Source organism: Mus musculus, chromosome 7 (genome assembly GCF_000001635.26).
Source record: "Mus musculus strain C57BL/6J chromosome 7, GRCm38.p6 C57BL/6J".
NCBI lineage: Eukaryota > Metazoa > Chordata > Mammalia > Rodentia > Muridae > Mus > Mus musculus.
The window spans coordinates 40,295,293-40,307,516 of NC_000073.6; the positions used below are offsets into that span (position 1 = coordinate 40,295,293).

Below are 12,224 nucleotides of genomic sequence, written 5' to 3' on the forward strand. Positions count from 1 at the left end.
GGATTTGGCATGCTGCCTCCATCTGAGCTTAAAAGTTTGCCTATTTCATTCTCTCAAACTAGAAATGTCTTCTCCGGTCTTTCTTTTGCTAGTTCTAGCCCACTTTTCAGGCTTCTGAATAATAGTTCTGCAGTCAGAAAGCACTTCTGTAGCATCAGTATATGACATTCCTCTATGTCAATCATGCTGAAAACAAGCTAGGAATCAGGAAGTTATTACTTCAGCCTCCTCCACAAAGAAGAAAAAAGTACAAACATTTTGGATAGTGTAAGCAGCCAGGTCAGTGTTTGAACAAGGGACAGCACTTTGCTACGCTTCTGGTGCCTTCTTCAAAACATTTACACCTTCCCCTCCATCCACACCTCCGTATGTATGTGTGTATGTGAGAGAGAGAGAAAGAAAGAGAGAGAGAGAGAGAGAGAGAGAGAGAGAGAGAGAGAGAGAGAGAGAGAGAGCTGCCATTTTCATGTGAATTCTTGAAATGGAATCTTGGGTCCTAAAAGCACTTTACCCATTGTGCCATCCTCCCCACCCTGAAGTCACACCTCATAATAGCTTTGCCTTCCTCCACCCCTGGGCCCTGCCCCACCAGGGACAAGCTCTAGAGAGCTTTTCCTTCTAGTGACCTTTTATTTCAAATGTTGATTACTCATTTGATTCCCTGACCATGGCTACCATTACTATTTTAAGTGCCTCTCTCCTTCTGAGCAGTGAAGTTCCAGTGGGCTGAGTGAGTCCTGTTTGTTTTGCTCATGGTGTGTTGCCATTCCTTTGCAAAGACTCTAGCCCCAAGAGAGTCCCTGAGCTGAGCACCTGATGAGTACTCACCCCCTGGTTGAGCATTTCCCCCCTCTTCTTGTTGGGGGCCTGGCAAGTAACTCTACAGTTGTCTTCCCAAGAGTTCTCTGCACTGCTGATGGAGGAGACAGAATTCCTGACCATGGAACAGTCTAGAGAGCAGACAGCCCCATCAGGTGCTATGGTTTGAATGTGTCCCCTCCATTCATCTCTTGAAGATATATGCCCAATGCCAAAGAGTTGGGAGACTGGAACTTTAAGATGTGATTCAATCAGGTTCGTGTTCAAGTCTGTGATCCCATCTCCCCCAGAAGCTGACACAGGAAGACCACAAGCTCAGCCTGGGCAAAGTCGTGAGACCCTGTTTCTTTTTTTTGTTTTTTTGTTTTTGTTTTTGTTTTTTTTCCCATTTTTATTAGGTATTTAGCTCATTTACATTTCCAATGCTAAACCAAAAGTCCCCCATACCCACCCCCCACTCCCCTACCCACCCACTCCCCCTTTTTGGCCCTGGCATTCCCCTGTACTGGGGCATATAAAGTTTGCAAGTCCAATGGGCCTCTCTTTGCAGTGATGGCTGACTAGGCCATCTTTTGATACATATGCAGCTAGAGACAAGAGCTCCAGGGTACTGGTTAGTTCATAATGTTGTTCCACCTATGGGGTTGCAGTTCCCTGTAGTTCCTTGGGTGCTTTCTCTAATTCCTCCATTGGGGGCCCTGTGGTCCATTCAATAGCTGACTGAGCATTCAAAATGAAAAGTTACAAGGAAGGTAGGTGGCTCAATATGGGACAGTTTTTGCCTAGGAGATGTAGTGCACACACACACACAGTTACACACTCACAAACACATGCACATTCACAGTGTGAGTAATTCATGAGGACTCTGCTATCTTAAATACATTGGCACTTGTAATTGTTAGTGGCCGTCTATGGGAATGCTAAACTCAGTCTCTGGGGTGAATAAGGAATTAAATGTCCAGGAAATCAAGAAGACTCCGCTGAAGAGAAATCTGAAGTTACAGCTTTACTCCTTCCGGATTGAAGGGGTCTTGGGCCTGGGCGTGTACCAAGTAAACTCTGGATGAGGTATTTTATATACTCTCTGTGTCCTCTCCTTTCTCCCTTTGGTTCTGTCTAGATACCTACTATTGGTTATTTCTCTGCTGGAGAAATGAGTCAATTCAAGCCAGATTAGAATGTATTAAAGACTGGTTTGTGGGGAAGCTGTTCTCTGGTGGCTTCACTCGTCCCAAGGATTGAGGCCAGAAGAGTGGCCATGGGGCACATGGGCACAGAGGAGAAAGAGAGAAAAGAGAAAGAGAGAACTCATGGAGACCAAAATGTCTGGATTGTACAGGGAAGAGCCTCTGGGGGAAGGGCAGCACAGTCCTCGGACCACTGGAAAGTTTAGAGTTGCGGGCAGGGTATGCATATAGAGACGAAGGGATGCAGGCAAAACCTGGAGGCCAGCTCTGCTTTGATATGTAAAATGTCCAGCTCAGTCCCTTGTTCTGGGTTCCAAAACCAAACACGTACCTCTGTTCCTTCTCACCACTTCTCCTTGAAATGAGTTCTAGGAACAAGAAGCCACTGTTTCCGGGTGCACTTTTTACTATTCTTACCTACCTGTGTCTTAACTCTCTTTCCTAATTCTCCAGTTCAATGTAGTGTGTTAATTCTCTGTGGCATGGGTTTATGACAATGGATGGCAGCCCTTCCGCCAATGGGATGACGCCACAAGAAGGCCTTTGCCAGAAGTGGGCCCTCGAGTTGGTCTACCCAGCTTCCAAAACGGCAGTGAAATGGCCCTCTGCTTCTCTTGTGTTATTCACTCTCCGATGTCCTGGTCATAGGAGCAGAAAATGAATTGAAACACCATGCACAGTGACCCCAGAAACAGCCATTTTGCCTGGAGCTCCCAGTTCACATCTAGTCAAGAAGTGTCTTCTCTGAGAGTAACAGAAATTAACAGTGCCAGGGGAGGCACTGGGAAGGAAGCCTCGGCAGCTCCATCCTGAAAGTCTTTGTTGAAGCCCTATTTGTTTTTTTGAAAGCAATGTCTGACTTTGCTCCCTGGCCCACTAATGGGGAGTGAGACTTTTTCCACAATATGGGCCATCAGGGGACAAATAAGCCATTTCTGCTTGCTGACACTAAGAGAAACCCTTCTGTAAAAGATGTGCTGACACTGATATGTGAGGCCTGAGCACACACAGCATGGCGACATGTCCACTGGATTATACATGGCCTGAGGATACAGTCTGGGAACACTTGCACCAAGGGTATAGATGAACTGGGAGTACGTGACCTGAAACAGCTCAGGTAAACTTGTGCATGGGAACACATGGCATAGGGGCACATGTCTTAGGTACACAGAGTAGGGGCACACATGTGACATAGCATGTGTGCATGTGTGTGTGTGTACACCCACACACACACACACACGCTGCAGACAACATCTCCAGCAGTGTATGAGCTGTGGAGCACAGTAGTAGTGCTGGCACTTGGTTTAGGCTCTGCCCCACAGTTACTGTCAACATCCAGGAGTGCCTGACTCACTATAAAAGAAGCTGCTTCTCCCCCAGCCACACACACACTCCTCTCTCTTGCTCTCTCTTTCTCACTCTCTTGATCTCTTGCTCTGTCCTCTTGCTCCTCCTCCCCATCTCTTTCCATTCCCCTCCCCCTTTCTCTCCACATGCTCATGGCCAGCCTCTCCTCCTCCTCTTCTCTCTCTCTCTGTCTCTCTCTCTTTCTCTGCTTTTCTCTGTCTCTACTTCCTCAACTCCCCTCCCCATGCCCCATGCTCTATTCTATACTATACTATCCTGTGGCTGGTCCCTCAGGGGGAAGAGACGCTTCAGCATGGGCCTGCAGAGGCACCCCCTTCCCCCACACCTGACTGCCTATCCAGCAAACATAATCCTTCTCTCTTTATCTCTTTATAAAATACAAGTAGCCATTGACATCCTCCCGTAGTCTTCACCGTGGTCCTTGAGGTCCCCTGGTACAGCCTCAGTTCTGAGGAGCAGGGAGTGCTCTTCTCAGTTGCTTAATCCTCAGGAAAGAAATTATGGAAAATGATCATCTTCTCCACTAAATGGAAGGCAGATTAAAAGAATCTGAAGTTGGGAAGTAATTTACTATATGGTTTCTCATTCTCTTATTGAGTGTCAGCAGGCAGGCTCAGCATTGTGTATATGCTTTTGTAATACAATGCAAATGCAATCTTACAGCAAATGGTAGTGGCATACATGGCCAGATTCTGCTTTTTCCCTTGTAGAAGGCCTTTGAGCCAGGAATGTCATTTGGCAAGCCACATAGTCCCATTGCTCACCTCTCCCTCTGGTGGAGGAGGTGCAGCTTTTGGAAGGGCCTCTTCTTCCCCTCTGCTGGTTGTTCCTTCTTGTTCCAGCTGTGCTGAGCTCTAGAGGTCTTCTTGGAGGAGCCATGTCTGGCCATCCCCATCCCCATCCCTATCATCAGCTTTGGGCCAAGAGCAGAACTAGGGCATTTAAATAGGTGAGATGGATAGGTGCCACTGTGTACCAGCATTTAAACAGAGACCCAGATATGAGGCAGAAGCAAGAGACATAAGAAGAGCAATGAGATTCACGTGGACTCAGTCCTCAGCTTGTCAGATTCTCTTCCTGCCTTTCCATATTAGTGTCAGTTAGTGGTACTAAAATTAGGTGTCCCGATACATATCTCTTGCCTTTGCCTTTGCTGCTTAATCGTTAAGCTTTACTTTCAGCAAGACTCTACTCCACAGCTACACTTGGCCCTTGTCACTCCTGTTCCCCAAGAATACCTTGTGAACCTATGATCATATATGTGTAAGAACCATATACAGCAAGTACACAAGCAAACATTTATTGTTATTAAAGAATAAAGGAATATATTTATTTTTAATTAATTCAGTTTGATTTAAAAATTCATTTCTCTTATGTGTAAGAGTGTTTTTCCCACATGCATGCCTATATACATGTGAGGAGGTCAGGAAAAGATGTCAGAACATTTGGAACTGGAATTACGGTGGTTGTGAGCAACTATGCAGGCACCAAGAATCAAAGCTGGATCTCAGGAAGAGTATCCAGTGCTCTTAGCTAACTACTACACCATCTCACCAGCCCCCAGGAATTTATTTTCAAATACTCCTTTGGTGTGTCTATAATTTTATCATTCTTTTTAAATGATGAAAGCAGACTTATACTAATGAGATGGATGTGTTGTTTTAATTTTTACAAGAATAATTCAAGTTGGCTGAATCTTTGATGCTTCAGGGAATAGATAGAACTATCATATCATCAATGATGCTCACAGTTGATACTTGATTTTATTAATACCAAGAACATTGTCCCAAATAAACACATAGTATAAATTGACAGAAGAGGTTTAGGGCCATTTCAGAGATTATTGGATATTCTGACATAATCACAGGCCAAACTTTATTTAATTACTATATTAGTCAGATTCTAACATAGGTGCAGGAATGTCCCAAGCAGGACAGATGATCTTACCAGAGAGAGTGAGTGCACACAGCTGAAAGCAGAGATCCCTTTTGTCCATGTTCATTTATATGGGCCACCACCAAAATCGGTGGGGCAGATTTAAAGCATAATTTCCTCCTTCAAATAATCTGATCAAGAAAATCCCTCCCAGGACTATCAAGTACTTGGGTTTTAGTTAATTCTATATGCAGTGAAGTTAACAACCAAGATTAGCCATGACAATGACTTTTTATGAAACTCAAATGAGCAACTTAGTCTACATTTTGTTTGTTTGTTTGTTTGATTGTTTGTTTGTTCAAAACAGGGTTTCTCTGTGTAGCCCTGGCTGTCCGGGAACTCACTTTGTAGATCAGGCTGGCCTCGAACTCAGAAATCCGCCTGCCTCTGCCTCCAAAATGCTGGGATTAAAGGCGTGCACCACCACTGCCTGACTCAGACTACATTTTTTGATCAAACATTCTAGTAAATTACAATCCAGATATACTGATTTGACTCATGCTGAGGGATAATGGACTTCTCAACCTTCTAAGTCCTTTATTCTGTAATTAAGATATGATGTTTCTTCAAAGCAGAAAACTTTACATACAGACTGAAAACACAATGTGAAAGTATGGTTAGAATCTGGGCCATAGTGCTTCTGGCAACAGTCATTGGTATTGCACTGTGTGGTGGCCCAAGGGCAAGTGTTGTCTGTCCAGAACCAAGTGAAGTCAGGTGACAGACAAAGCCCAACATTTGTCTTTGCACATTCAGAAGTCATACAGGGTTGTCAGTTTGTTTACAACTTTTACATTTAGTTGCATGATTCCACATGTGGCCATGACCCATGGTTTATGAATCTATGGTCTGTACTTGGGTTGGAACTATTGATGAGCAATCTAGAATAACCCTAGTAAGGGGTTGGAGATACAGATCAGTGGTCGAGATTCTGCAAAGAATCCACAATAGCAGTGTTGGGAGCTACAGGACAGCCTAGTGGCTTAAGTCTGGGCTAAACGTTCTAGATAGAAATGCTTACTGTTTTATTTATTTCATTACAGTGGGACCACAGCCAAGTTCCTTCATTATTCTGTGCTTCAGTTTCCTGATCTCAAACCTGGGAAAAAATCTTAGTAACCATCGCCTAAAACAGGGTGTGAATTAGATTAGGCAACATGGTGTATGAAGAACTCAGAGTAGCGTCTGGTCTACTATTATTTTTATCATTGTTGTTGTTATTAAAGTGAAATAAAATATTATAAACTCAACAAGACTAAGATATCCAGCTCTTATAGCAAAGCTTATTTAATAACTCACAGAATGGGATTTAAAAGAATCTCTGATGAGCCTTTTACAGGGAGGGAACTGAGGCACAGAGCAGGGTTCACCCACTTATAGAACAAGACAGTATCTGGCCATGAAAAAGAATATATCAGACTTTCTTACCTCCAGCCTAGAGCTCTTCCCGAGTGTCTCAGTATTGATCAAATGAGCATTGACTCTCAAACTATACCCTCCTGACAAAGTCTGGACACTTACCCTGCCACGGGCTTTCCCCACAGGAGCGTGATGTGAGTGAGAGGCAGTCTGGGAGACAAGCTACAGATGCTTTGAGAACGGAGTGAGGAGTTTAATCTGCAGTTGTCAAGGCTCCTGCTCCTATTCTTCTGGAAGATGTGCACTTGGCGTTTATGCAGCTTTGAAGTGATTATTTCACGAGAAAGAAAATCTCTTGATCACATTCCGTAATGTTTTCTAAGTGAACATTTGGTATTTAGTGGCTAAGTAAATTTACTTTTCTATAATGAACAAGGTGGATGATTGAAAAACATTTACTACACTGAGGTACAGTGCCTGCTGTCCAAAGGATTACTTAACTCACAGCTTAAATGCTCATAGTTTTTGGAAAGGCAAACAGATTTTTTTTTTTATTTCAGAGAGAGAAAGGGGGAAGGAGGGGGAAGGAGAGAGAGAAAGAAAGAGGGGGTGAGGGAGGAGGAAGGAGTAGAGGGAAAGGGAGAGAGAGAGAAAGCTCAGAATTAACAGCTTTGTTCCCATTAAAATCTAACTATGTGAAGATATGTTTGTTTTCTTGTGAGCAATGTGATAGATTGACATACATTTTTTCCAATGCTGAACACACCTGCAGTTTTATAACAATGCCTGCTTTTGACAGAGACTTCTCTGTGACCACTTGCAGAGCTGAATAGACATTAAATCAGTGACATTGATCTGACAAATAACAACAACAACAACCCCCCCCAAAAAAACAACAGCAAATAAAAAAGCCAAAACAAAAAAAGTGCTACTACTCTTGTAGTCGATGTTTTCTTGTTGAGTGTACATGCATAAATCTGTCTTAATCTGGGTGTGGTGATGCCTTTAATTACAGCCCTTGAGAGTCAGAAACAGATAGATCTCTGTGAGTTTGGGGTCAGCCTTGTCTACAGTCTAAATTCTAGGCCAGCAAAATGAGATCCTCTCTCAAAAACAAAGACATCTTAACACCGTGATGATAGTAAGAAATAGAAAACAAACTAGCAAAACCAGAAGTTTGTCCCGAGAATGAGATGCGGAGAATTTCACCAGCCAGGGCTGTGGATGGTGGACAGGAGGAGAAAGCAAGAGAGCATTCGTGCTCTGGTCATCAGACTAAATGGGATGTCCCTGGGAATCCTTTACAATGACTTTAATTCTCTTGCCTTTGTGTTTCAGATTCAAGGGAAACAAAATTTGAGTGACTGGTCTCTAAGGCAGTGAGTATTTCTCAACCTTCCTAATACATCCTTTAACACATCTCATGTTGTGGTGACTCCCAACCATAACATTATTTTCATTGCTGCATTGTAACCCTGATTTTGCTTTTGTTATGAACTGTAATGTATTTGTGTTTTCCAGTGGTCTCCCGGTGCCCTGTAAAAGGGTCTTTTATCACCCAAAGGGGTCATGATCTACAGGTTGAGAACTTCTGCTCTGAGGCCACGGAGACAGTGGCACCATAGACATGGACAATGTAACCATTCCCAAAGGAAGGTGGATGATTCTAAGCTAGGCAGCAACCTCCAGATGCATCCATAAATCCAAGACAAAGATACAACCAAAAACCATTTCTGACTCCTGCTTCTTGTCTCTACAAACAAACATCACTGGTCCACCCTCCTGCCTACAGCCCCTATGAACTCTGTCTCTGATTTACACTTGGAAAATACTTGCAATTCTTAACCCCTCTAGATGCAATATACCCAGTGCTTTCCATATTATAGCCTATAATTTCTCATTAGCGTAAGCTTTGGTTGTTGTTTTAGTTATTTAGTTATTGCTTGGATGGAAGCTCATGATAAAAATGAAAGTTGAGGGGAAAGGATTTATTTGGCTTATACTTCCATATTACTGTTCATTATCAAAGGAAGTTAGGATAGGAACTCAAGTAGGACAGAAACTTGGCGGCAAGAGCTGATGCAGGGGCCACCTCGGGCGCTGCTTACTGGCTTGTATCTCACAGCTTGCTCAGCTTGCTTTCTTATAGAACCCAGGACCACCAGCCCAGGGATGGCACCTCCCCCAATGGTCTGGATCCTCCCCCCATCCATCACTAAGTAAGAGAATGACCTACAGCTAGATCTTATGATGGCATTTTTCTCAGTTGAGGTTCCCTTCCTTCAAATAACTCTAGCTTATGACAAGCTGACATAAAACTAGCCAGCACAGCTGTAGTAAGAGTAGTAAGCAGCTCATTGCTCTGATAACTATCTTTTATGTCCCCACTCCCCTATCACTGGATGTAGAGTACCTAATCCAAAGCTTTAGATGTTAGGCCCTGCTGACAGCTAACAGTGCTACTGAAGGGACTGGACCATAAGGGCCATAACTTCACCAAGATACAAATATACACATAGGGTCATATTTTGATGGCATTATGGGAAGGTGGTAGAGACTTAAGAGGGGGATGGCTGAAGAAAGTAGGTCACTTGGGCATATCTCTGTCTTATCCTGTGGCTTGTCCTCTCTCACTTTTCACCTCCTGTCTACCATGAGAAGAGACGTTTGTCTTAATTGCATGTCCCATGATGCTCTGCTTCATCACATATGAACACCATAGCTAAAGAGACCATCTAAAACCATGATAGAAAGCTTGGAGGTTTGTTTTACAAGAAAAGCACTTGCTACTAAATTCTTATTTTCAGAATCTGCATCTGAGAGATCTCAGCCTATGAAAAAGTCCTTTTAAAAAAATAGCAATTAATTTGATTGATGGGTGTTTTCCCTTAGTGGCCTTGACAGCCACCTCAGTGGATGATGATCCAAGTCTCTGCTTTCCAGCTGAAGCATGGCTGGGAAGCATACGATGGAAGCCAGGTATCCTGATTTCAATTTCATTTGGCTTTCCCAGTGGACAAAAACCAGAGGGGTGGATACATTGTACATGTTTCTTGGTGAAATTGTTTCTTGATTATAAAAACATAGGATAAATCAGCACAGTGACTTCCAGTTTCCTCTGGGTGAAATGGGTCACTACCTTTACTTGTCCAGGAATAAACTTTAAAAGGGCTTATTAAAGGCTTTATCAGAACTTTGCCCCTACACCTTCCCTGCAGTACTCACTGTTTCTGTGTAAACCAAAGACTTCTCCCTGCAAACAGACATAGCTCTTGGCTCTTCTATCACATAAGGATGTTCCATCCTGACCACTCAGCAGACACAAGGGCCAGGGAGAAAAAGCCCCTCAGAACAACTTTGAGTGGTTCTTCTCTCCCTTCTTCTCTCTCGGAGATCTGAAGTACATTCCACAACATCTCCAGAGTCAATTGCATTTATCCCCAGTTTCCCATAAGCTACACTTACTACTACCTGCTATTTGGATCCCTCACCTCTCAGATGCAGTGATACCCAGTGCTTTCTATCATGTCACCAACGGAATGAGCCCTGGCTGTCCACAGTAATAGCCTGCTCATGAACTCAACCTATCTCAGTATTTTGCTTCTTTGCTTCTCTCATTCCCCTCTGCGTGCTTTGTGAGGTCATTTTCTGCTGTGCTTTAGGTTTTGGTCCCCCCCCCAAAAAAAACTTGTGTATTGAAATTGTGGTCCTCATCTTGTAGGGCTACTGGGGTGGTATGAGGGCACCAGCTTCATCAGTGCATCAACCCATTGATAAAATTATAATTTGATGGCCTTTCTGGAAGATGACAGAAAGTAAGATGTGGAGCTTGTTTGTCTTAGCTTCTCCCTTTCTTCTTCACTTACCCCATCCCTTCCATGAGGTATCAGTAGCATCCAAAGGTTCGTTGCAAGATCTGTGCTGGTGTTATTTAAGATGATGGAGAACTGCTTTTGGCCTGGGCAGAAAGTTCTTTCAGACTCTGGGAAATAGCTCCAGGGAATTTAATGTCACTACACATCTACATGAATGAAATTGATTTCCTGTGTGGATTAACTTCTGTAAGAAGTCTCTCTCTCTCTTTTCTTTCCTCTTCCAAGATGTGTGTGTCTCTGCTCGTGCAGAACATTATTTTACAAGATGGAAAATATTTTCCCAAGCTGTTGTAAATTATTATCGAACAATGGGGCCCTTTCTCCAGCCATCATTCCCGCACCACCTGGCCAGGCTCAGATAAATGGCCTATTGTGGAGGCGCACAGAACTGGATGAATCACGATGTTATCCTGGGAGTATGGCAGCCTGGTACATAGGTGATGGAAAGTCTGAAATTGTGCTCCTGTGATGAGCTCCTGGAGGGGACAGCTTTGCTATGATTAAAGCCCATCCTGGATAACTCTGTAGGCATAGGTCCAGCTGCCCAGGTCTGGGTTTAGATGATAACACTTGCCTCATTGCCTTCTTCCAAATAGCTAACTTTTGCCAGGAATAAGCCACCCAAAATCTAGTTAGTGGGAACATAAGTGGCACAACTTTCCTAATTTTACTTTCAGTTTATCAGTATTTAGATTCATCGTGAGACTGAAGCAGAAAGATCAGGAGTTAGAGTCAACCAGGGCAATGCAGTAAGTTTAAAACCAGCTGATCTACATAGTAAGACTTGTCAAAAAAAAAAAAAAAAAGAACAGGAAAAGAAAAAGAAAAAAAGAAGAATAAGAAAGATCTGGGTATGTAACACAATGGTATGGCTGTTGCTTGGTAAGTGAAAGACCTAGAGTTCGATCCTAAGCCTGGAAAACAAAATCAGAATAGTATTACAGAATATCTGACACAGACATCATAAAGAAGGAAACGTTATTTTAGGCTCTTGAACCTGGAAGATTCAGTTCATCACGTCAGATAGGGTGTGGCATGGCACATCATTACATTTATTGTGGCCAAGAAACAGAAAGAGCTCATATTTGTGCTTGCTAGCTTCTTCCAGGATGCAAAGAGAGGGCATGCGCGTGCTCACTAGTTCCCTTCTTTAGCATAGGGAATGATACCACCACACTCAGGGAAGGTCTTTTCTCCTCAACTACTGCTCTGTGGAAAGGCTCTTCTCACATTCTCAGGGGCATGCTTCCTCAGTCTCCTGGGTGATTCTGAATTCAGTGAAGGTATTGGTCGAGATTAGTACCTCAGTTATCTTAAGGGTTGAGATAGTTGTCTTTCTGGTGACTGCCCCCACAGTGTGTGTGTGTGTGTGTGTGTGTGTGTGTGTGTGTGTGTCTGTGTGTGTCTGTGTGTGTCTGTGTCTGTGTCTGTGTGTGTGTGTCTGTGTGTCTGTGTGTGTGTCTGTGTGTGCGCGTGTGTGTGTGATGAGAAACATTGCCTTTTGAGACCATGGTTCCAAGAGCATTGTATAGACTCCCCATCACAGAGTTTGATGGAATCCAATGTATCTCTTCTGTTCAAATGTACCACTAGGAAACTTTCAAACTTAAGAAATGGAATTTTACAATTCAAAACCTGTAGGTATTTTAAAATGCTGTTGGTACTGATGTGTTGTGTAACA

The 12,224-nt window shown here is 43.3% G+C and overlaps 1 long non-coding RNA gene across 1 annotated transcript; it reads left to right on the forward strand.

Moving 5' to 3' along the window:
• The first annotated feature begins 573 nt into the window (after window positions 1-573).
• Window positions 574-8,527, forward strand: Gm38996. The gene is made up of 3 exons (XR_882044.1): window positions 574-730; window positions 8,007-8,047; window positions 8,190-8,527. It is a non-coding gene; the product is annotated as a predicted gene, 38996 (long non-coding RNA).
• The last annotated feature ends 3,697 nt before the right edge of the window (window positions 8,528-12,224 follow it).